The sequence below is a fragment of the Strix aluco genome, chromosome 12 (assembly GCF_031877795.1).
Source record: "Strix aluco isolate bStrAlu1 chromosome 12, bStrAlu1.hap1, whole genome shotgun sequence".
Lineage (NCBI taxonomy): Eukaryota > Metazoa > Chordata > Aves > Strigiformes > Strigidae > Strix > Strix aluco.
The window spans coordinates 20,066,888-20,092,641 of NC_133942.1; the positions used below are offsets into that span (position 1 = coordinate 20,066,888).

General features: G+C 58.4%; 1 long non-coding RNA gene across 1 annotated transcript; it reads left to right on the forward strand.

The window, feature by feature from the left end:
• Positions 1-881: 881 nt before the first annotated feature.
• Positions 882-24,784, forward strand: LOC141928715 (uncharacterized). The gene is made up of 2 exons (XR_012624834.1): positions 882-1,086; positions 22,787-24,784. It is a non-coding gene; the product is annotated as an uncharacterized LOC141928715 (long non-coding RNA).
• Positions 24,785-25,754: the final 970 nt, after the last annotated feature.

The window sequence follows — 25,754 nt, forward strand, 5'->3', positions numbered from 1 at the left end:
CTCTGGATTTGGGAGCCCCGCAGAGGACACAGCCTCTATGGGTGTTACACACGGCTCTGCCCGGTGCTCCGGGCCCGGGCGGGGCCCCCCCACACCCCCTCATCTCCCCACCGCTCCCCCCTCCCCGGATGAAGTGTGCGGAGACAGGCGGAGCGGCCCGTGGAAAAACACCATGGAGGGCCCGCACAAAGGGGGTTTTATTCAAATTTGTTTAGAGTTTAGCGGATTTGCATGAAAAATGTGTGAGAAAAGCCGGCTCCAATGACCTCATCCCCAGCTGCCATTAATGTTCAATTAAGTGCTGAATAGTAGCAAAGGGGGGACCGGCCGGGACGTGCAGAGAATCCAGGCTCGGGCGCAGACTGTGAGAACCGGGCGGCCCCCCCCGACCGTCTGCCCCGGCCAGCCCCGACGGGGTCCCCCCGCCGCCGCCCCCCCTCCGCATCGGGAGGTGCGTTGAGCCCGTCGGGTCTCAGCCCGTCTGGGTTATTCCCCGGATCACTCGCATCCTAAAGCAAAGTGCCCGCCCCCCCCCCACCCCCCGCAAAGGTGGGTGTTTGGGGGGGGGGTGATGCCCCCTCTCTCTGCCACCGAGGCTGTTGTCACACACCCCCACACACACCCCCCGCAGCCCGGCTCGCCCGGCCCGGAGCCGCTCCCCGCCTGGCAGACGGTGTCAAAGCCCAAGTTCAAGTCCACGCCGAGGGGCTCTGCCCCGGGATTCCCAGCTCCTTTCCATCCTCCGCCTTTTGTTCGCCTCTGACAATTGCTCTTTATTTCTTACACACCCCCAGCCTCCCCCCCGCACCCCCCCTCCCTCCCTGCCCGCACTTGGCACCGTTTAGCTGCCTGCCTGCAAACTTAACAACCCCGGTTCTTGGTATAAGCACTCAAATTACCCTTCTTTCTACATATAAACACGGCCCGGGGTGTGCGGCTCTCCCCGGCCGCGGGGTCCCCACGGCGCAGCCCGGCTCCCCCGCACCGGCCCCGGCCGGAGGAAGTTTCTGCTGCGGGACACGGCGGGAGAAAACGAGCCGGATCCAGCACCCCCCCTCTCCGGGGCTCCCCCGGGCCAGCGCTCAGGTAAGGGAAGAGCCCCCCCCATTCGCTTTTGGGGGGCTGCCTCTGCTGCGGGGCGCGATGGCACGACAGGTTTTGGGGGGTGATGGGGGGGGGATTGTCCCGCATCCTCCCGCAAAACCAGCCCTGCACGCTGATGCGGAGCCCCGAGCCGGCCTCCCCCGGGGGTGCGGACCCCCCCTGGGCCGGGGTGCGGAAGGGACACTGCCTGGCGGGGGCAGCCGGAAAGCCAGGGGAGGGGGCCTTCCCAAACCTGCCTCTGCCCCGGCCTGCCTCTCTCCGCCCCCCTCGGGAGGGGAACACCCACCCGGGAGCGTGCCGGGGGACTGAGGGGGACCCCGGCGGGACGGCACCCCCGGGGCTCCCGAGCACCGACACCCCCGGGCCCGCTGTCCCCCGGGACGTTGAGGGGGGGGGCACGGAGCTTTGTCCCCCCCCCGACTCGGGTGGGGCAGCGGCAGCATCCCTGCTGGGGGCACACCGCCCTCTCCATAGGTGCGATACAGGGGGTTGGGGAGGCCATAGGGTGCTTGTGGGGGGGGGCTGGTTGATGCCCCAAATAAATCCCCTCCCAGTACCTGCGGCTGGGCAGTGCTGGGATAAACTGGTTGGGAGAGGGCGGGTCCGGGGGGCCGCGTCTGCCCTGAGGCCTCGGGCACAGACTGGCAGATTTGGATTTTCGGTTGATTTTTATTTTTTTCTAAGGCAATTTCAGGTAAAGGAGGGAGAATAAACCTCCCCCCCCCCCCCCCCCCCCCCCCCGGTTAAAATAGAGACAAGGGACGGAGGGAGCGAAAACACCTTCACTGGGGAAGGGAGCAAGATTTGGGAGAAAAGGGAAAAAAAAAAAAAAAGGGGGTGTGGGGAGGTTAAGAGGCTGAGAGGGGATGCGGAAGGGGTGGGATAGCGGGTGGGGAGGCAGGAGGGGCTCCCCGAAACCCGTCCCCAAGTGCAGCACGGCGAGGCGGGCGCCCTTCGGCGGCGCCTCGGGGCGGGGCGGTCCCGCGGTCTGTGCTGCCGGCCCGGGGACCCCGCGGGGGGGCCGCGCCTCGGGTCCCGCGCTCCCGCATCCCATCGCCCCATGCAGCAGCGTCTGATATAACACGGCATCAGCATTTATAGCGTCACATATAATATACGTGTCTTTTATATATATATATGGTACGGACCGTATAGAATGCTGTATTGCCTTACAGCCGTGCGCCGTGCCCGGGGTTCCCCGCTGGCCCCACGCCCCGTGGGGCGCCGGGAGGGGGGGTTGCGCCGTGCCGTGACCCCGCCGAGGGTGCGGTGGTGTCGCCGCATCCCCGCTCAGACGGCGGGGACACACACCACATCCCCCCCCGCTCCCCAAAACAGAGCCCTGCGCTGCGACGGGCGTGTTTGAAAATAGCGGTGTGGGCGCACCTCGGGGCGGTGGGAGAGGCTGCTTTATTATTTATTTAAAATTAATAATAATTATTATTGTTATTATTGTTGTTGTTCTTATTATATTTTTGGTGGCTTTTTAAAAAGCTCACAACCGCCCCGGCGCCTCCAATGTCCGTCTCACCCGTGGGCCCACACGCGTGAGTGTCCACAAGGCTTCTTCTCCCCACTAGTGCCCGTAGACACCCCCAACCCCCCCCCTCAGCAGAGGAACCGAGAGCCCAGCCCCTCCGGGGCGCCCACCCGCGGCTCCGTGCCCACCGGGGGCCACGCACGGTGCTGGCGGACCCACAGCGGTCACGAGTTGCCGGGGCCTCAGCATCCAGGCCGGCGTCGGACCCCCTCGAAAGGAGGGAAGTGACTTTTCCCCCGGGCGGTGGGAAATCAGAAATACCCCCGCGCGTGGAAACAGAGAGGATTTGGCTCCGGGCGTGGGGAAGGAGGGATGGAGGTGAAAAGGGGATGGAGGGGGAGAAGGAGAGTTGAGGGAGGGGATGGAGGGATGGAAGGGGAGGAGGAAGGATGGAGGGATGGAGGGGGAGAAGGAGGGAGGAAGGGTAGAAAAGGAGAAATGGAGGGTGAAAAAGGAGGGATGAAGGGTAGAAAAGGAAGGATGGAGGTGGGATAAAGAGGGATGGGAGTAAGAGAAGGAAGGATGGAGGGCGAGAAGGAGGGATGGAGGGTGGAAAAGGAGGGATGGTGGGGGAGAAGGAGGGAGGGAGGGAGGGGGGAAGGGCGCCGCGGCCCCGATTGGCTGCTTAAGCACAAAATCCTGCGCTGGGTTTGAGGGGAGGGGGCGCGAATGGGCCGGGGGCTGCTGGGGGGCAGAGGTGGGCGCTCGGGCGGCTCGCAGGGCCCCCCCCGGCAGCCATTTTGTGGCAGTGCCTGCCGTCGTGCCAGGGCTGGGCGGTGGGGCCGGAGGTGCGCCCTGTCCTCCCCGGCGGGGCGGTGAGGGGCGCGGGGTGGGGGGAGGCCTCCGTGCCACGGTGGGAAACGTATTACCTCGCCCGCCACGCTTGCCCATTGACAGAGATAAACATGCAAATGAGTCGCTTTGCATGTCATTAGCATACAGGCAGATTGGGGGGGGAGGGGCCGCCTGTGTGCGCACTGCAGCGTGCTTTAATGCAACACCCAAACAGCCATTGCTGGTGTCTCCCACCAGCAGCACCTGCGGCTCCCCGGGCCCCCCGCCGCGGGCAGTGGGACCCCCACCACCCCCCCCGCACCCCCCCGGCCCGCGGAGCCGCCACCGGGGCTGCCCCGCCGGGTACCCGGCTCGTCCAGCTCGGCCCGGGGCTGTAGGGCACAAGGACACGCAGGAATAAAGCCAAACCTCGGGCAGCGCTCCTTTGGGGCTATTTCTGTGTTTTCACCTATTTCTGTATTCTTTCACCTTGTGCAGGGGAAGGGAGCGGGGCGGGGGGGGCCCTTACCCTTCAGCCGCCGCCTCTTGCAGCCCCGCTCCGCCACCGCCTTTAATTGCGTGGGGTGGGTGGAGTGGGGAAAAGGAGCGAGAAAGCTGGTGAATTTGGGGAGAGGAGGTGCAGGGGGGGAGCACGGCCCGGGCTGGGGGGTCCCCGCGGCTCCCGGAGCTGGGGGGGTGCAGGGGTGCGGCCTGCGGGGGTGCGTTTGCAGGCGGCGGGTGTGTGTCCGTGTGCGTGTGTAGACACGGGTGTGTCCGCCACCTCTGCGTGTGCCGATCCGTGCGTGTCGGCACACGCGTGTTCCATTCCCCCCCCCCCGTGCCCCCGTACGGGTGTGGGTGTGCCACAGCGGCGGGTGTCCGACCTGGGGCTGTGTCCGTAGGACCTGTGTGTGACCCCGCACACGCGTGTGTGTACCCGAGCGGGGTGTGTCCGCACACACCGCCGGTACCCGCTCCCCGGGCACCCGTGGGGTGCATCCCGCCGCACCCACGGCCGGGGGGGTGCGGGGAAGGCCGCCGCCTCCCGTTCGCAGCTGAGGCGGGGGGACCCCCCCCCGGCCGGGCTTCTCCTCCGCGCCGGCCGCCGTGCGGCGAGAGGGGGCCCGCGGGGGGCCCTGCCATCACCCCCCCCGGGTTTTCGTTGAAGGGGGAACCGCTCTCCCGTCCCTGCGAGAAAGGGAGGCGAAGCAGCCGGCAACGGGCCGCGGGGCGAGGGAAAAGTGTCCTCCCTCCGCTGGTGGCGGGGGGGGGGGCACTTCCCGGGCACCTTCTCCCCCCAAAATCCCCGTACGGCTGCAGTGAGACGGGGGGAGCGGGGAAAGCAGCCGGGCAGCCCCGGGTGCGGGGCTGGGTGCGGGCCCCCGGCGACCCCCCCAGCGGCCTCTGCGCAGCCGAGGGGGGACCTGCTGGGGAATGACCCCCAGCCCCATTTAGGGGACACTCCGAGGGGAAATCACCCGCTTTTCTCTGAGTCCGCCCGAGCCGCGGCACAACCCTCCGTCCTACACCTCCCAGCGCAGCAGGTCCCCGCTCTTGCGAAGAAACCGGCTTTTCAGTCTTGCAAATAAACCCGATTTTTATTCTTGCAAAGAAACACACTTTTCATTCTTGCAAATAAACACGATTTTTCTTTCCCCCTTGCAAATAAACCCGATTTTTATTCTAGCAAATAAACCCGCTTTTCTCTGCCTCGGCGGTTTATTTCTGGTCGGAAAGGACCGGGTGGGGAGAGGGCGCCGGGGCCGGACCGGGCGTTATTTTGGGGAGGAGGAAACCCAAACTCCGTCGGGCGTTCAGAAATAAAATCGCGCCGGCTCATCTCCGTGTCCCACCGCAGGGGAGATAAAAGCGCCGGCGAATTTGTTTTCCAAAACAATTTTTAAAAGCTCGTGTATATCTTTTTGCCGTATTTCCTCGGGAGAGCGAAAATTCACAGAGCAGCCCCGTAATGAATTTTTTCTGCTGAAAATTCCTCCCAAATCCAGTTAATAGATTATTATTACAAATAATGCCGCCTCTTTTCTTAGCGACTCAATATACAATTGGAAATTAGAAACACCGTTGTTGGGGTTGTTTTTATATATGTGGGTTTTGGTTTGTTGTGGTTTTTTGTTTTTTGTTTTTTTTTTTGTTTTTTTTTTTTTAATGTACCTGAAATATAATTTTCTTAAGCTTAGGCAGCCCTTCAGAACAGCCCACTGGGTAAAATCCGGCCGTTCTGCCTTTTAAAACGACAAAAGTGTTGGGTGAAGGCTCCGGGAGAAGCACCGTGGCACGGACAATGCCGAGCGAGGATGGATCTGTCCGGCGTGTGCCACTTACGGGAATCATCCTTTTAATTTCGGTCTCGAGTGAGAAAATTCAGAGAATCGGAAAAAGCGATTTATGGAGACCCTGAGACCTGCGGCCACCGGGGCCGCCCCGGCAGCGCCGGCCCTGGCCCGCATCAGCCCCCGGTCTTGCTCTCCATCCGCCCGGGCCCGATCCCTCCGGGCGGCCGGTGGGATCGGGACGGCAGGGAACAGCCTTGGGCGGGCAGGGCAAAGTTTGCAGCGCTCGGCAGAATTCCTACAAGGGAGGTGCGGGGCGCAGGATTCGGCCCGGCTCTGCCGAGCGGGTCCCGGTCTCGGTGCAGGGCTGGTGCTGCCGGCCCCAGGCTCAACCCTCACCCGGAGGGAGCGCTTCTGGCTCCGGTTTTGGGGCCAGTCACAGGCGAGGAGGAGGAGGAGGAGGGGGAAGCGGCCGTTAACGAAAAAGGGCTGTATTTCTGGCAGCAGGGCCGGCTCTTTGTCGCTGACACCGGGCAGGGCGACCCCGGGGCTTTGCCACCCCGTTTCGCCGTCGGGGCTCGGCGGGGCGTCCGCACCGTCCCCAGTACCGGGAGCAGCCCCGCATGCCGGCGAGGGCGGCGGAGGCCGGCCGAGCCGCTCAGTATTCATTCAAACAGCCCCTCGGCTGCATTTTCGTCCCCTGGACGCGGTTTCCCGCACGGGCGGGTGCGTGCGCTTTCGGGGAGGGCTCCGACCCGCTGCCAAACTGCGGCCCGTGCCCACAGCACGGCCCCGCGGCCCCCGCGGGGGTCGATCCCGGCGCGGTAGTGTAAGGAAAAGGGGAGAGGGGCCAGGATCGGGCCCTCCCGGGGTGGGGGGGAACCCCCCGTCTCGGCGCGGCGGGACGTGGCCGGGGGACGCGGGGGGACCCGGCAGAGCCGCGCCCCGACGGCGGCCCCGCCCCTGTCCAGGGTCCTGAAACCGACCGCGGGCGCCGAGCCCGCCGAGCCGCCGACGGGGCGGGGTGCGGGGCGGGACCCCGCGGGGTGCGGGGCGGGAGTCGTCGGGGTGCGGGGCGGCAGCCGGGCATCCCGCCGGGGAGGCGGTGGCTCGGCTGGCGGCGAGACGGGGCGGCAGCTGTAGGGCCGGCGAGCGGCCCCGACGGCGCGTTTCCATGCGCTATTCTTCCCCGATTTACTGCTTGTCACCGGCAGCTCAACGGGGGTCCCCCCCTCCCGGGACTTCGCTGCCTTCGCTCCCCCCCCTGCCCGCGCAGAGCCGCCCCCCCTCCGCTCCCCCCGGCGCACGGCGCTGCCCGGCGCCCCGCTCCTCTACGCGGCTCCCGGGAAGTTCAAGAAGTTGCCTGGCCCCGCTCCCTGCGAGCAGAGCCAGCCCAAACACCAGCGCCTGCCCCGGAATATTTCACCGCCGGGCAGAGGGAAGGGAGGGGGGGAGACAGCTTAAATCCGCCCCCCCTCCCGCCCCCCCAACCCCTCGGGCTCTAATCTCCCATGCATCGTTACAACTGTCCGCAATGAGGCGGGGGAGGCCGGGCTGCAATTAGCTATAGAGCCGCTCGCCTTGCAAACAGAGGGGCTCGGATTATTGCAAATTCATTTCTATTTTCCAGGCCAGCGCTTGTATTCTCTGTTAGCATAAGAATAGAGCCAGGCCCTGTGAACTCCTCCGACCTACTGACCCCTCTCCCCAGAAATGAATAGCAGCACTTTCCGTCCCCCCCCCTCGCCAGCCTCTCCAGCAGACTCGAGCCACGGCCTAAATTCCTAATCAGGGTAATTTAATATATCTTAAGCCCCTGGCTGCTTTATTTTCGCTCCTTTTTTTTAGTTTGTTTTAGGCATTCACTGGCTCTCACCCCGTCATTAGAGATCCTTATTTGACGGATATAAGAAGCTGTTATGAGACTACAAGTCTCTTTTTATCTTCTAAATAAGCTGTGCTTCCCCGTAATTAGAATGGTGTTCCCAGCCTTTGAGGCCTTTCAGGGCCGTCTAACAAAAAACTTGCAGGAGATGAATAAACCCGAAGTACAAACTCCCCGGCCCAAGCAAAGAGCCGGGACAGAAAGCTGCGCCGGGCGGAGCGAGGGGGGGCGCGGCGGGGGGACCCACGCGTGGGCGCCGCGGCTCCGCCCGTGCGTGTGCGGGGACAGCCTTGCCAGCACCGAGCACCCCCCCACCCCGCTCCCGGCCCCCGGGGCGTCGGGGTTTCGTGGGGTCGGGGCAACCCTCGCCTCTTGTCTGGGGCTCTGCTCCGCGCACCTCCACACCCTGCGAGGGCCTCGCCCCCTCCCACACCCCGACGTGTGACCTCGGGGGCAGCGTAACCCAACCCCCACGGGCCCCCCCGGCGCCTGGCGCTGCCTCAATCCACCCCCACCCCCCGCCCCGGGGCTGTCACCCCCTCCCCACCCCGGGGTGCTGGAGGCGGGGAGTTTGGGGGGGGTCCCGCACCGCCCCACGTGCGCCTCGAGCCGTCGAGGGGATCCCGCCGGTGCCGCGCCGCTCGCCCCTCATTGGTCAGCGGGGGCTGACGACACGCGGCCGGGCCTTGCGGATTGGCTGCCAGGGAAGTTGGGCTTGCTGACGTCACGGCTGCTCGACGGGGCTCCCCCGGGCGCGGCTCTGCCTGCCAGGGTGGGGAGGGCACCACGGTGATGGGCGCAGGAGGCCACAGCCTTCCCTTCCCCTCCCGGTGCGAGCCCTTGCGGAGCGGCAGCCCCTGGTATTTCGGGAGAACATCGTGTATGCGCACATAGGTGTACAGACAGAGAGAAAATCGATGTGGAAATGCGGGGAAAGTGGCTTTGGGATAATTAGCCTTCTTGATGTGGTTGGAGAGTTATCTAATCCAGAGGAGCCTAAAGGCATCATTACGGAGACAATATTTCAGGAAATCCAATTCATTGGAGCAAAAATATGACATTCATTTTGCTGGTTATGTTATTACAAATATCCTTCAAAGCCGACATTTCACGCCCCCCCCCTCAAAAAAAAAAAAAAAAAGAAATAAAATAAAATGACCAGACTAAAAGCCCCAAAGCGATGGACTGGGGGGAAGAGGATGAGTCCGGCGGCAGAAGGATTACCTCTCGCCTCCAGGACCCGGGCGCAGCGGGCTGGGCGGAAGAGGGGGGGCCCTTGATGCTGGAGGGAGCTCCCGGGGTGGGGGGGAGCAGAGGGCTGGGGGGGGGGGGTCAAACAGAAACAACGGCAATCACCCGGCCCCAAACGCCGGACACCAGCGCTGCGGCTGCCCGGGGGCTGGAGGAGGCTGCTCCCCGCTCGGCTTGCGCGGGGCTGCGCGCTATTTTCAGCTCTTCCGCGGAGGACCTGCGGTGCGAGGGGCAGTCGGTGACGGGCAGCGAGCGGGGCGGCTCTGCCTCGCCCGCAGGATCTCGGAGCCGAGCGGTTCCCGTGCGGTGCGGCAGAAAACCCGAGCCCCGGCGGGCAGCGCTTCCCCGCCGCCCGCCGCTCCGCTTCCCGGGCACAGTGCCACTGGTGCGAGTGGTGCTACTGGGGCCCGGCGGGGAGCAGCTGGCCGGGAGATGCTCTGCCGGGGTTTCCCTGCCCGGATCAGGCCCTTCTCACCTCTTTTATTCGGGGCGGGGGGGCGGGAAGCGGGGCCGGAGCCGGTAAGGGCCGGGTGTCAGTCGGTCTGTCCCGATGCCCAGGCTCGGCGGAGCAGCATCTCCCCAAACGCCCTTCAACGAAATCCGCCCCCCGGAGCGCCCCTCGTCTCCCCCCCGCGCTGCAGCGCGCCGGGCACCTGCCCCGCTCCACGCCGGGGCAGGGACACGCGTGGGCCTCCCCCGCCGTGCTGCGCCCTGCGCCTTTTTTTTGGTGAAGAGACGGGCAAAATGGGGAAGGAATATAGCGTTTCCCGGCCCTGGACGGCAGGGTCCGCGGGGGAACCGGGCCCCCCCCAGCCGGCCTCGGCCTCCCGGGCCCGGCGTGGCTCCGGCCGGAGCGGGCTCGTCCCGGCGGGGCGGCGGCGGGTGTCGCTCCCAAACCGCGCCCAGCCCGGCTCCTCCAGCTGCCGCCACGTCCCCGCTCCAGCTCGCAGCCTGGTTGTTTTGTTTAATTAAACTCAATGTCAGTGTTAATTTTCCGCCTGGCCGGGCAGCCCTGCCTTCGCCGGAGCCGGCGTGTTGGTTACAGATGTCAACGCGCCCCGTCGGGGCTCCGCCGAGCCCGTGGAGACGCGCCGCGCCGGCCACGCGTGGCTGCGGCCGCGGGCTGCTAGCGGGAGCCTTGGTCTGCGGGGCCGGGGAGAGAGGGGTCGGGCTTCCCCGGTAACACTCCCCCCCCCCCCCCCCCCTTCCCCCCCGATCCGCGACTCGGTCCTGCGTGGTCGAGCAGGGTGGGCAAGCACCGTTGTGATGTGTGTCGTGTCCCTGCGCGTCTCGCGTGGATTTCACCGGAGACACGGGGTAATTGGTGAGACCCCCCCGCTCCCGGCGGGGTGGGGCGAGCCGCCGGGAAACCTGGAGGTGCATTTTGGGAGGGAGGAGGTCCTGGCCGCTGCTTTAGGAAAGAGGTCCCCTCCCGAGGTGCATCCATGGCTTCGGGGGTCTGGGGTCCGCCGGCGACGAGCAGAGGACCCCGGCCCATCCGCAAACCCACGGCAGCACCGGGTATGAGCCACCCCCTCCCCAGAGGTGTCCCGGAGCAGGGCAGGGCACAGGACAGGGGCAGAGCCAGCCCCGGCTGACTCCCAGCCCTTCTAGCAGCCCGGCACCTCGCTGGGCTTGATTTCCCAATTACTTTCCCAATGCCTCCAAACTTTTGGTGCCTGCAATCCCCCAGGTGACTGCCAAAGCAGCTCCTGTGCCGGGCATTCAGCTGGCGCACCCGATGTCCTCCGCCTCTTCTGCTGAGACAAGCAGTGAGTAGTAAGCGCCCAGTCACCTTCTCCCTGCCATTCATGCTTTCACAGCTCCCTTTCTTCTCCTTAGTCCCCTCTTTCTGCAGGCTGGAGTTCTACTCTATTTAATCCCTCCTCAGATAACAGCTATTGCTCCAAACCACCTCCTCGTCCTTTCCTGCTGCCTCCCCATCCCTGTGAGATCGCCTCGGCAAGGCAGGGACCCATGTGGCACAGGTGACTCCATCCCTGCCCTCTCCTCACACATCCCTGCCCTCTCCTCTGGTCTGTCCTGAGTCATTCCTGACGTGCCGTGCACCTCTTGCCCCCTGCCAATGACTGAAATTTCCAAAGTCATGTCTGTGCCTTGGCGTGCTCTTCCTCACTGGATGTAGTTGTTTTTCATTGCTGTGTAGGCGATGGACTTTTCTTTGTGCTCGACACTGAATTCCTCCTTCTTTTGAAGGCCAAGTTCATCAGCACAGCAAGACCCTTCCATACCCCTCTATATGGTGCCAGATTTTACCGTGTTGGAGCAGCAGCCGGTATTGTCCCACTGCTGCTTCCTCCCTCCTCCCCGGCACTTCCGAAGGCCCGTGTTCCCGCCCGCCGCGGGAGCTCCGGCACTGACCCCTCTGCACTGGAAACCCCCTGGGTTTGTTACTCCACTTTGTCTCCTAACTTTTAACCGCTTATTCATTCCCCAGCTGCTTTTCAAACTTCACTTCTCGGCAACAGGCTCGGCCTTATTTACCAAACAATCAGGTTTATTGCTGTTTCTCCCCATTCTTTGTTACCATTTCTATCTGTTTTCCCCATTAAACTCAGGACGTTGTGATTTTCCGGACCCCCTGTAGAGCCCTTTTGGGGAAGTTGGCTATCCTCCATTCCTGTTTACAAAGACCGATTCACACAGGAGACTAAACTTGAGCTGCTGAAATAGCCATTTCATATTTACGTTCTTCTAAAAGCCTTGCCTAAATCCTGTCTTTTCTCACTGCTTGTTTCTGCACACTCGATCGAGCTGTTTTGCAACCTTTCCTACCGCTACCTGGGCTGTCAGCACATCCAGCCCCCTGGAAAGAAAACTTCTTTTGGGGGGATTTCTTTAAGATTGTGGTAGCAGTATGCAGTGTAGGGGAGTCTCCAATGTAGGGGATTCATCCCATTTTCTTCTTCCTCCATTTTCTTCTCCTGCGGATATCAAGCCCCCGGACATCCACCTCCAGTGCTTTTTATTTGATTGCCATTAGCAAATCATTCCTGAAAAATCCCTTTTTACTGCTTTGTTGTCTTATATTGATGCTGGGGAGTTCACCTTGGAGGGGAGCTGAGAATGGGATTTGGGGGCTATAGGGGGGAGGTCACAGATCTGACACAGATGACCAGTATAAACCAGCCACCATATGCCCACCCCATCCCAAGGGGGGGAATTTACCCCTACCACCTGTCCCTAAAACTCCCCCAAACAGATCCCCACTCTTCGGGTGTTGCCGGGCCCCAAGCACCACCGTCCCAGCTCCTTTCCCAAGGCAGGCACCACATCCCAGGTGATGGTGGGCCAAGGGCAGGAGAGTCCGGGGGGGGCTGCAGAGCTGGCCAGCACTGGTCCCTGGGGAGAGCCATTCCCTTGGCATGCGTCCACTCCCCCGCCTCCATGGAGGTGCAGGTGTGAAGGCGATAGAAGAGGAAAACGGGCCCTGCCTCATTGAAGCAGCTCGTAAACAAAGCCACTTGAGTGGAGAGGATTCAGAGAGCCCAACAGCCGCAGGAAACTATAATTACGTTTAAATATTGTTAGCATCATTATCTTTTATCTGCCATCAGATTAAAACAATTATGGCATTTTCAGGAATCGTCCTGGCATTCTCTTGACCGGCGTTATCTGTCAGGCAGGAAATGTGATTTTCACTTGGAGAGGTGCCAGCCGCTGCATGGCCGGTCCCATGGCCCCGTGATGCTCCAGTCCTGGGAGAAGCCAGCAGCCGGGGAGAATTCCCATTTTATGGAGCAATCCGCATTCACCCTGTTCCCCGTGGTCAGGCATCCGTCGCTCCTTCTCCCCATCCCCATATCACTCTGAGTTCCTACCCGTTGGCTTCTGGGTTACCTGGCCTGGTGGTGGCAGGGGGAGGTGGAGGGGGGGCCGCCGGCCCGTGCCATCACCTCTGCCGGTGGCTGTGACGGTGTGCCGGAGCGGGTGGGCTTGGCAAACACTGCTCCGTGCCTGAAAACCGTGGTGAGCAATTTACCCGAGGAACTCATTTCAGGAGATCTAGTCTAAGTTAATTAAAGATGGCTGGCTGGGGTCATCGCCTTGGCAACAATTAAGGGCAGGAAAGACGCCTCATTAGTAATAGTTTTTAACAAAAAACATAATTTTTCATATCAAGACAATCCCAGGCACATGAGGCGGGGTGAGGGGGGGAAGAAGGATGCTTTCTTTCTGGCTTTCTCTCTTTCCCCACCCTGGCTCTGGGTTAGCCCACGGGGCAGGACCGGGAGATAGGAAAATGGGATTGAAAGGAAAAAAAATCCCCTTTGCAGATCTGGAGGCTGGTGAGGGTCCCATGGCCAGTGTCCGGGCAGCAGCGCTGGAGCCGGCGGGGAAGGAGCTACACAGATAATGTGGGTTATGCCTGGAGGGCAGCGGATGGGATCTGGCTTCTTGGGAAGGGGAGAAGCCCAGAACTGGCCATGGCCACTGCGCAGGGGCTGCCCGCACATCCCGGCCCGAGGAGCATCGTGCCAGGCTGCCACCCCCAGCCACCGGCGATGGGGTTATTCCTCCAGCTGTGCCTTTGTTTTTTAATTTCGCCCCTTGCACTCCAGAAATCTTAATGCTGCTGCCTACTAATGCCAGGCTGGGCAGAGTAGCTTTATTTTCTACTTAATTAACTGTCATCCTGTGATTGATCAATTAATGATGGAGCCATCATGGTAATGCTCTGGGAGCCGGTGCGCCGGGGCCAGGCCGAGTCACGCGCTCGCCTTCCCACTCCTACCTGCTCTGGTACGCTGGCACGTTCCCCCCGGCACTGGGGCCGTGCTGACTCCTTTCCTGACAGCAAAGGACAATGTGACAGATGGAAAATCCCTTGCTCCCAGGAAATTTGGCCATTTACAGGGCAGCTGCGGGAGGGACTGGGGTCCAGGCACCAGGAGTGATGCTCCTGCCCTGACATCCCTGGCTGGTGGCTGGGGGTTGTGAAGAGGGCCACTTCCCTGCCGGCCACAGTGCTTGCTGCTGTGTTTAGCTTTAGCCCAAGTATTTCTGCTGTTTTCCCCCCATTGCAGTGACACTTTGGCTTGGGAGAAAGGAGAGGCTGATGTTGCCTGTTGGGGTGATGCTCTCACTGCTGACCCGAAGGAGTCAGGGCTCAGCAGAGCCAGCAGCAGAGCGGCTCTACTCGTGGCCGCCTCCTCCTCCTCCTCCTCCTCCTCCTCCACCTCCTCCTCCTCCTCCGCCTCCGCCTCCTCCTCCTCCCCCTCCAAAGTTGCACACATGGCTCAAACGGGAGGGATAAATATAAACTCCATTCAGATATCCATAGAAACAGCGCTGGAGATGGAAGACCCCATGCAGTTAAAACCTTCCTCCTCCTTCCCACAGACTGCTATTCCCAGTATTACTCCAGAGTGCTTCATAAAACCAGTAGAGCTTGGGCAGGGACCAACAGAAATGACCAGTAAGGTGCTACCGGGAAAATCCCAGAGTGGGGGAAGCACTCCTTCTGCTGAATAATTTATCTGTTAGCATTAAAAAAAAATCAGGATCGTGTTTAAAAAGGAGTGAGGCTCCACTTGGCGTGGCTGGGCGTGCCGGCACACACGTGTGCAGGGCTGGAAGGGATGCAGCGTGACTCCGGCGCGGAAGCGGTGTAAGTCCTGTCGCTTAATTACTGTTTCCTTTCCGCGCCGTGAAAAGTGCTGAGATACAGATTTGATGTGCTGAAAAGCGTCTGGCATCTTGTCACGCACCAGCCCATCTCCAGCATTCAACAGCTGGTGAATACACCCCCCTACGCACCCCCAGACGTATACCTGCACCTACAACATCACCGCCTGTTTATCTATAGATCGGCCCAAACGATAAGGTGTTTATTCAGACAACTCCACCAGCTGGTAAAAAAGAAACCGAATTGGTACCGAAGGGAACCAGCCGCTTCTCGGGGCTGTGTGTGTGGCTCTTCCCCCCTCACCAGCTCCAGATTGAGTTGTTTGTCTCATTACATCTCTGCACACACATCCGCACCCACACACAGATACATATATAATCCCGTGCGTACAGCCAGGAGAAAACCTTATATAGTATTATAAACATAATGCTATTTTTTGAATTAAAGCTTAAAACCGTTCATTGGAGATGACACATGCAACACGTTCAAGCCCAAGAATAGGTTTGGAAGCAACTCTGGAAAATATCAATAATCACCAGCATTTCCTTACATCCCAAACCCAATCCGACATCATCTCTGCTGTCAATAACGCACGTTTATGGGGAGAAGACATCCGAGGAGGCCCGTGCCTTGAGCTCTGCCTCCCTTAGGGGTGAGGTTTCTGTGCCGCCCCGGGCTGGTGGAAAGATTTATTTCCCTCCATCCTCGTGGCAAGGAAACTGCTGAATTAATCCCCCCCCAGGTGCTTTTTGGGTGAGGAAGGGAGCTTTTTCTCTGTTTGCTTGGTGCCTGGAGGTGCATGGTGGTGTTAGGTGTGGTGTGCCCCTGGGCTTGTGCCAGCTGCCGAGCTCCCACATGTCGTGGCCATGCGGAGCCTAAAAATAAGCTCAGGTTTGGGTGTCAAGGAGGTTTTTGCAGTGTGCCAAGGTGGAGGGCAAAGTGGGGAGTGGGTGGCAAAGCAGATCTCCCCCATAGCTGTACAGGAGGGAGCAGGGAGCTGGAGAAATTGAGAATATATTTTGAAAAGTAATGGCTGAGTATCCTCAGCATCTCCCCGGCTCCTCTCCCCACCAGCTGCATCCCTACCCCGGCCGAAGCGGTGGGAGCTCGGTGGGTCCCGGGGTGCTTTTGTAGGGCTGACCATGGGGTGGAGGAGGAGGAGAGGCCACGGGGGAGGCAGGCTGGCCGCTCGCCCGCACAAAGGGGCCTGGGCCGGTGGTGCCCGGCATGCCCTGACCCCATGCGGGGCAGCTGGGAGGGCACAGCCACATTGTGGCCAGCTCATAAAGATGCTCCGAGACAGAGTTGGAGCCATTTAAAACCAATTAATAACTGTAAACTGCCCCGGCCCTCGCTGTTCATTAGGCAACCACAAAGAAACTTTATTTTAGAGTTGTAAGTTCTTTTTTTTTTTCAGAGAAAAACTTTTTAAATATGTAATTGGCTCTGGGAACCAGGACCCAAAGGGGTTGCAAAAGCAAGGGAAGCAATTGCCTTAATCAGTCCAAGATCCCTGATTTATTTATGTATTTATTTCGATTTCAAAGCAGTGCTGCTCATCATATCAGGGCCTTTAGAAGCACAATTATTCTCTCGACAGAAGAGCTAACCTAGGCTGTGATTATTTGCCTTTCTGAAAGGCAGCGGTTCCCCGTCAGCCGTCCTCCCCACAAACACACGCCTGCATCTCTCCAAGCGATTTTAGCATCCGAGAAACATCCCCACCAGCCTTCCCATAGCCACAGCCCGCCTGAACACCCAGCCTTTCTGCCGAGATTCCCAGCTTCAAAGAGCAGGGCAGACGTTCGCTAAATAATGTTTCTTTATTCTTGTCCTTTGGCTGCTTTTCAAGCGGTGGTTGAGAAACGTGCTCGTGTTCTTATGGCTTGGAAAAGACACCCGAGGTCACAGGTGGAGGGAGCTGGGCAGTCTCAGCCCTGGGTGGGTTTTGGACCATGGAGTTTTGCTTGTATTTTGGCCTTGGAAAATGTTTTATTCTCAGGTTGTGCCTGGGGCTGGGGTCGAAGTGGGATCAGGGTGGGATTCGGAGGCAATGCTCTGCCGGCCTGTGGAGGCAGGGTGTTCCAGCAGCAGCAGAAGGGAAGGAGTGGAAAGGCAGGAAAAGAGGGAGCTGTGCTTTGGAAAGCAACCTTCTCGCAGCCGCGGTGGGATGCCCGGGGTTGGGGCGATGCCCTGGCTGACCCCAAGCCCTGCCTGCCCACCCTGCCAACACCCATCCCCGGGGTGAGCAGGCAGGTCGGGGCTTGGGGTGGGCAGCATTGGTACCCGCAAGGTCAAGGGGGCAGCAAATCTGCAGGGCTGGGATGGATCCTGCTGGTGTTTGCCCTGCAAATTTCGCCCCTGTAAAGGGACAAAGCCCCTTTGCAGTGACAGCCCCACAAGCACCCCCATCCCAGGGGGCTGAGCTGCCCCGTCCCCAGGAGGTCCCCACGGCCGGCGGCAATGTGACGCCGCATCCCCGACCCCACCACAGGGCTCCTCCGCGGCAGCACGAGCCACCCGTGGGCCTGCGAGAAATCCTCGCGTGTTGTGTCCCCCCCATCCCTGTCCCCACAATGCATATTTTGCAAAGGTTTAATTGGCTGCAATTATTAACTAGCATGGACACTGGAAACCTGCCAGTCAGGAAAATAATGAACCGTTTTAATACAAATTCAGCCCATAAACAAATGCGGCTGCCAGAGCTGTTGCGGTGGCCCAGCTCTGGGAGAGGCAGCACAGGACATCACTGGGGAGACTCAGGGCAGCCCCACCACCCCCCCGGCACTGGGCGAGGGTCTGTGTCCCCACAGCCACCCCCTGTCCCTGGGGGAAAGGCCTTGCCTTAGGGGACCGTAACGCCACCCCCAAATAGCAGCACTAATAATGGAGCAGGGGCCAAACCCCTGTAGATGTAAGAAGATGTAGATTTGGGCTTTGGGGTAGTTTTTGAGGGGATGCGTGGTAGGGAAGGGGTGGCAGCAGGACTGTGCATGGGGGAGCGGGTGCAGGGGGTGCCTGGGGCTGAGCCCCGCTAGAGCATCCTTGCTCCCCACCTTGCCCTGCATCCCTCCTCGGTCCCACGAGCCCACCCAGGGTCCTGGTACCTCCACCCCGGCTTGCACGGTTGTGGGCATGGGGAACAAACCTGCTCTGCCCTGGCAGATACCTCCTTTATCTGCCAATGGGATCCCCCCAAAAAGGATTTTCAGGGCGTTCAGGCAGTGGGCAAACAGCCACCTCTGCCTGCTGCAGGCAGGATGGTGAGACGCTGAGGCCTTAGAGCACCCCTGGGGCTCTGGCACCCCCCAGCACCCCCCAGTACCCGGGGCGAAAAGGCAGGGCCCCCCCTGGCAAAAGGCATATGTGGGACCTAGACTTAAAATCTTCCACTCAGGGAAATATTTCTGCCAAGGAACTGCTTTTTGTTTATTCTAAAAGGGCTACATTTTTCTATGTTATTTTTAAATTTTCTCTCTTTCCTTTTTTTTTTTCTTTTTTTTTTTAAATAGTAAAACAGGCTGATGGTTCTTTTAACTTTCAGTAATTTGTGGAAATTAAAAAAAAAAAAAGAAAATAATTTGCAGCGCGACCCAGATTTTAATGGCACTCTGAAATGGATGTCTCCAGGCTTTGTTTTATTTTTTTTTTTTTTTGATGAACTCACTCCTAGAATGGTGAAAAACCTCTCAAATCTGGATCATGAAAGTGTCCTGAATTGTTTTCCTGATTTTTTAAATACTCCTGACAAATTGATTGTTCTGTATCTGGATGGAGATTAAAATCATCTTCACCTTACACATAGCTCGCAGGAGCATATTTTACCATTAGGAAATAAAGCGAAATTTTATAAACCAGAGAGATTTAAAATATATAAATTAGTAAAAAGGTGGAATCGGCTCTTTCCTCAGGGTCATGTGTGTAAAAATACATTTTTACATCTTGTCTGGGCTAAGACTATTGCTGCCTGCCTTCAGAAGTGGCTCCTTCCCTTGAATTAAGCACCAAGGTAGTAAAGATACGGTATTTATAAGCCAAAAAATAACGCAGGCACAATTTATTAAACAGCTACAATGTGACAATAAATAATTTTAATGTCAATCAAAATTGGATTATTGTCACTGAAATTTGGATTGAAAAGATAAAAGCCTGAAAGGGAGAATTGAAATTCAACCCCAGAGACAATTCCAATATCTTTGTTCCTCGCGATAAATATTTTGGGTGAGAGTTTAAACCAGCTAATTCTAAATTTTTGGGGAAAAAGGTTGAGTAGGGTAGGCTCTTAAGAAATATAGTAAGAAAATATATTCATGCTTGGGATTGGTGAGAAGAGCTTTTTTTTGTGAAAGCAAGAGAGAAACCAATTTTATTTTATTTTATTTTTTTTAAAACGGCTTGGCTTTTAATTTTCTTTTCAGTGTCAGGCAGCATCAGGAGAGGGATGCTTCTCCCCACCCGGCCAATATTCACCCTCCTTCCTCGTATCTTAGGAAAACCCAACCTCAGCCCCCACGGAATGCATCTGCCGAAGCTGCCCGTGCTTTGGGACAGGCATTTATCGGTGCAGCCAAACTTCAAACACCCGGGGACCCCTGGCTGCTGCCGGGCTGCTCTGCTCCAGGCACTGGCCACAGCCCCAGCTCCCCCGCCTGCTGCACCAGGGCCTTGGGGGCGAGGGGCCCCTCCGAAAACCCTCGCTGAAATTTTCCCCTTTGGTCCCTGAGATATTCAGAGGGGCAGCATGTGCATCTGGAGAGAAAACAGCCCTTTTTGGGGATGGGGATGGTAAAAAAAATAATTCTGTTGATGGGGAGTGGGGCATGTCAGAGAGCGGAGGCCAAGGACGCAGGTCCAGGGGAACCATCCTTGTCACTGAATTTTTAACCCCAAAATGAGGATGATGAGGATGCTGGGGTGTAATGGGGTGCAGACAGGGTTGCTGGCCTCTGCCTGATTCCCCTGAGGGGCTGAGACCCTCTGGGCAGGAGAAGGGTCCCCTTCTCGACAGCATCACCCAGCTTCCCCTCCTACGCCTGCCCTCCGGCCTCGGGCAGCGGCTCTGCCTTGGCACTGAGTTCAAATGGTGCCTGATTTGGGGCCGCAAGTGGCAAATATTCAACTGGAGTGGCCGAGGTAGAAACCCTCTGAATGTCTCTAGGGCGACATTTTTATTCTGCATCCCAATAATGTCCAATTCTTCCTTGAGAGAGAGCTCCCAATTATTTTCACAAGGATTTAGGGGCATAACATAAATAAATATACCTATATATATATTTAAATATGTGCATGTGCATACCAAATTAATACCTGATATTGGCTTAAAACCCACGGTGCCAGAACATGCACGGACGGAGGTGTGGGCTAGAAGTGGGATGTCTAAGTTTGTCCCCGGAGTGGCTGATGGATGGACAAGGAGGAACCGGCAGGGGCCGGGTGGTTTTAATCAGCGTGTGTGTGTTTGTGTGTGACAATAGTTGGGTGAAGAAGGGGACCTGACACCGGCATCCTTGATTTGTTATAAATCACACCCGTAAAAACAGGGGAAAAAAAAAATTAAATCCGGGGGATCGCAGTGCTTTTAGTGCCAACTCAATCCCCAAGCTGGAACAAAGCTTTGCCAGCCCTGAAATAAATGATGCTGCACCTAATGGCTCTTATCCCTTCCCGGCTGCCTCCGACCAGGCGGCTTTAGGGTTTTAATGATGCCGACGCGATGGGAAGCAGCGTCTGGGCCTGATGCTGATTTTTGCCGGCAAAGGTAGCTCCACCGGGTGGGGTGGAAGTGCCGGGGGACTCGTGGCAGGGAGGGGAAGCTTGTCCCTGTGTCCCCACGTTCCCGCTTGGCTGTGGCTTTGCTGATGCCCCGCAGCCGCCGGGCTCCTCTCTCTGCTCAATTGCACAGCGCACAAATGGAATCGCTCTCCTCGCTGTGTTTGTGGCCACGGGAGTGGAAGAATTACATTGGGCTGAAAATAGTATTTACTTTTACTGATTGAAAAATAGATGTTAGGAAAAAAAAAATAAAAAAAAATGCAAAAGCAGGAATTGAAACTATAATTACAACAAACCATATGTAAACTCCCAGGTAAACACTGATTATACTGTGTCATTTCAGCCAGACTTTATTAGCGAGGGAAGGAGAGAATCTTCTTTCCCTCTCCGCCTGCAGTGGATGCAGCACGCAGGATCCCACCGCCTGCCATTTGCAGAACACTTTTCACCCTAAAAAATCTCATGTTTATGGCTGGATCCTGCATAGCTCTCATCAGCTCAGTTTCCTAGGCTGGGCTGTGCCACCCCCCTGCGTGGGTGCAGAACGGGTTTGCTGGGGTGCTGCTTCGGGTGCAGGGCTGAGCTGCCCCGGGGCACCTCCAGCCCTTTGGGGGGAGGCTGGGAAGGGGATGCAGTGTGCCAGGGGGATGAGAAACTCGGGGTGTGAGACCCAACCTGCTTGCTCCTACAGTGCTGTCTCCCTGGGATGGGATGGGATGGGATGGGATGGGATGGGATGGGATGGGATGGGATGGGATGGGATAGGGTGCCCCAGCTGCAGCATCCCCTTTCCCGCAGGCAGTTCACAGGCCCGGCTGCAGGAGGACAGGGCTGTCTGGATCCAGTCTTGGAGAAAGGCTGGACGAGGCGAGTGGCTGCAGCCTCGCCAGGCCCTTTGCTTCCCCCCCCAGCAATGAAGCCTGACTCCCTTTATTGGGGAGCTGCATCCCCAGAGCCCCGCACCCCAAATGCAGGAGAGGAGCAGGGGAGGCACGTTGTTCCTGGACGCCTGGGTTATGCAGCATCCCCCTCGGTTGCTGGGATGGCATATGGCCCCGCAGAGCCTCCAGGATCTCTCCTCCCTCTTGCCAGGTCTGGCCAACGCACTGGTGATGCGTCGGTCCCCACCGTCCCCCATGTCACTCTCAGGATACCCCAGAGGGGACCGCAGTATCCCCCGCTCCGCCATGTGGTGCAGGGGTCACCTGGAAGCACTGTCCCCTTCAGATTAATATTTAGGGTGCTCTTTCCCCAGTTTCCTTGCGGGGGGCATGGGGGGAGATGGAAGCAGAGGGGAAGAAGAAAATCGCGACTAACGTGGGTAACGCCAGGTATCGCTTATACAACAGGGCTGCAAGGCCTGGCCGGCCTTACAGCTTTGCCATAGTGGCACCCTGTGGCAAAATGCATTACTACAGCTGGCAGGGGCTTTGGAGGGGGACACAAGGCCTGGGGGGACCCTCGCCCTGGGGGCTCACAGCCCCACGGGGACACCCCCCCACCCCATATCCCCCCCCCCTCCCCCCCCCCGCAGGCAGAGGGATGAGATGCCGGGGGCTGAGCAGTGGGTGGTCCCCATCGCTCTGACATCCTAGTCCCCCATGGTGGGTACCACCCATCCCCATGGTTGCCCGTGGGGTCAGCTGGGATGCCCAACGAGCCTAGACATCCCCCTGGACCAGTGCCGGGATGCTGGCAAGCTCGCTCGCCACTGTGCGCTTGCTGGCTTTGGGCTCTCCGGTGGCATCTGCATGGCCGGGCGGCGTGGGGCTGCGCAGTGGCGTGGAGGGTGTGTGTGTGTGTGTGTGTGTGTGTATGTGTGTGTGTTGGTTTTCTCCTCCCGGAGCAGACCCGGAGTGACGGAGCGAGCTCTTTGTCTGCCTGCGCGCCTGCCTGTCACGGCTCCCGGCATTTCCCAGCCACCTTGCACGGCGCGCAGCCACTTTGGCAGGAGCTGTCTCGGAATTTTAATGCAGCTGATTAACGCCACACGATGCAATCGTGGAGCCAGCCATACCCCTTCCCCAGCCTTGCCTTTGCGGGGAATAAATAACCAAACCCAATCAGGCATCCCCACCCACAGTGCCTCACCCCATCCTGACCTGAGCTGGGGAATGGGACCGAGCTGGAGGCTCGAGGTGATCCCAAAGGGAGAGACCCCAGTGCTGGTCCTGTCTTAGCCCAGCAAGCCATGGGGTGTAACACAGACACCTCTGCCATCCCAGCCCGGGGGTGGCAGAGCTGGTTTTGGGATGTGTCGAGGGATGTGGCACTGGGTGACACAGCAAGGAGTTGTGGGAAGGGTCATCTCTCCCTCTGGGAACAAGAGTGAGCGATGGAAAACTCCAGGCAGAAGGGAAAATGGTGAAGGAGAGAGAGTGGAGAGGCAGGGGAAAGCTGCCTGCTGAGCAGGGAGGAGGAGATGGGTGAGCAGATAGCCCTGCCGCCCAGGAGAGGATGAGGGGGAGTTATTGACACAGAGGACACGTTGCTAAAAATTAAATCTGTCCCTTCCTCAGGCGGTGTTGACAGAAGAGGATGGGTAGGAGATATCAATGGCAGGCACACGTGTCCCAGGAGAGGGTGAGACACCAGCGAAGTTGGAGCAAGAAATGAGCCTCGGACGCTGCCGGAAAGAAACTCAAACCCTCTTTGGAAAGTTGGGGGCACCTGCAGGCTGGGGGCACCCCATGAAACACCCACCCCTCCAGGCATCAGGGAGGATCCAGCGGCTGTCAGGGCCTGGTGTGGGCCCCACCAGCATTGGAGAAGGTGCAGAGCTGTGTGAGGGGCTGGGAGAGACCCCACACCCCTTGTGCATGGAGCTCTTGCAGCAGAGAGGGGTGCAGGAGGAAACCTCCCCTGAACGTCAGCTGCTCTGGTGGGGCTGCGCCAGACCTTCGCTGCAGCCAAAAACAAGATGGGGAAGAAGAGATACCGACCTCCTCCACAGCAGGGTGGGGGCTCATGCCTGCCATGCTTGGCGTGGGGATGCTCCCACCTCTGTTGGCCCTCCCTGTGCTACCAACAATTCCCACGCAGGCAGCTGAGCAGAGCCGAGCAGAGCCGAGCAGAGCCGGGAGCAGCCAGGGAGGGAGGGAAGGAGGGAGGCAGCAGTCGCAGTGACAGGGACCACAGCCTGGGCATCCCCATGCTGTTCATGTGCTGGCAACTGGAAACATGATGGCATGGTACATCTTCTTATGACACGGACATGCAAGGGAGGATGCTCGTAGGGGCAGAGCAAAGGGGGAGAGGTTGGGAGATACCACTCAGGACCCGTCACGCTGCTGGGATGTGCCCATGGGTAGAGGGGTACATGTGAAGGGGACAAGGGGGCACCAGGGAACACAATTGCTCCAGCACCTAGAGTAAAGGCCTGAAGGTTGAACATAGGAAGCAAAGGTGGTTTGGGCTCAGATGGGAAAGAAAACCCATTTCTGGAGCACCTCTTCCAGTGGGAGACAACTTCAGAGGGGTCTTGGAGGTTTGAGCTGACCGAGGGTCTGGCTGGGAGAGGTTAGGCTGACTTTTCTAACTTGATTGAAACCAAGCCGGCTCTCCTGGGGATGGTTGCAATGTTTATTAATGGTGGTGAAGGAAGGAACCAGCAGATTTTTAGATCGCCGCAAGCGTAAGGAGGGGGAACAGGCCCTTTCCCAGGCATTGACCATGGACCATGACCATACAACTTTGCCGTGGGGCTTCCCAGATGTCAGCCATATCCCAAAAAATAAATTATGAAGAAAGGGAGAATAAACCCCAATGCAAGCAAGGCAGCACAAGCCCCCTGCATTAGGGTTGCTCTTGCTAAAGGCTCGATTGACCCTATTCTTGGGACCCATGAGGCGAACCCCAAATGCAGAGCACATGCCACTTGATGTGGGTCTCTCATTTCACTTTCAGACCAGGGACCCCCCATTTCTGCAGCTGCTGGGTGCAGACCCCTGGTTCCACCATCACAGCCTTTTGTCTTGAGCAAGAGCTTCCTTTGGGAAGGCAATTCCAATCCTGTATGCACCTTCCCTGGTTTACTTTGGGGTTGTGTCCCCTCTCCAGCCTCTTTAGCATCCCTTTACCCTGCTAATATCCTTTGACTGTCCTCACACCTGCAGACAATCTGGTCCCCAACCACCTCCACCTCCCCCCCCTCCTCAAAAGCTTCCCTCAGCTGTCTTTAAGTCGTAGCTGAAATCTGCGGTATGTAGGAGGAGAAATTCAGTCTGACAGCAGTTTAAAACACCGCACTACTTGGCAGATTTAAATGCTATTTTAAATATAAGCTATGACACAATGGACAAAAATAGCATTGAAAATACCCTGTCATGTTCCATATTGCGAGGAATAGAGAAGCAGACCAGGCTAGAAAGGAGCAGAGAAAGGGGCCAGATGGAGAGGAGAGGTTATTTTGTTTGTTTTAAAGAAACTGGATAAATGTATTTTGTATGTGACTGGGTAAATGTGTTTTATGGAGCATGGAGCCAAAAAAAAAATAAAATAAACCTTCTCGTGAAAAATCTACATACTTTATTCTGTGTGAGATCTGCCAAAGCAGGTTTGCTGGTAAATAATTGGTGAGAGGATATATTTGTTACAAGGTTGTTTTGGTGACACTCCACACCAGCAACCACCATCTATCGGAGACAGCTTGGTCCCCTCTGAGCCTTTTTCTCCTCTTTATTTATCTACAATTTAATAGGAATTTACTCTCCTTGAGAAGAAGAAGAAGCTACCCTAAAATCCCTAGAAGTGACAGTTCACTTGCAGCTCCCGGCTCGGTGACCCCGTGGCATGCCGGGTTGGGAGCAGGCACCGTAGGAGCTGATGTATCACAGCGCTGGGCTGGGGGTGTCCCTGCAGGGTCAGCCCGTGGGATTGGGGAGGGATGGAGGGATGGAGGGAGGAGGGCTGAGCTGCCACCAATTTCCAGAGGCATGTGGGTGCGTGGCTGAAAGATCCCGGCAGCTTGCCTGACCCCACAGCACAGATGTCCACTCAGCGTAGGTGTGAAGCACCCAGAGCATCTGGGCCCCGAGATTGTGTGGCTGCAGGGAGAGGTTTCTTCTTCATTGTCCTTCCTGAATACAAGCAGTGCTCCAAGCTGCTCTCTCCTCCCAGCATCTTCTTTCACACCCCTCCACACACACTGACATACAGGGCAGGACAAACACCCATCTCCTCTTTGTCTCAGAGGAGTGGGTTTTGGCTCCTTCCAATCCCCCCAGTATAACCAGCAGTAAATCCGGTGGGAGAGGGTTGACCTGAGGACAGTCCAAGAGACCTGGGGAGAGGTTGGGGTGTGAGTGAGCCTCAGGCTGCAGCACCACACGCTGCCCTGGAAAGCCCTGGAGATAAGGGCTGGTGCTCCTCACTGGGCTGTCCCTGCCTGGGGACAGGCACAGGGGTTGGCACACATGGCACAGTGGTGCCATCTGCCAGTTGTACCCCCCAAAATAGGGTAGAGTGTGGTGTTCACGCCCAGTACAG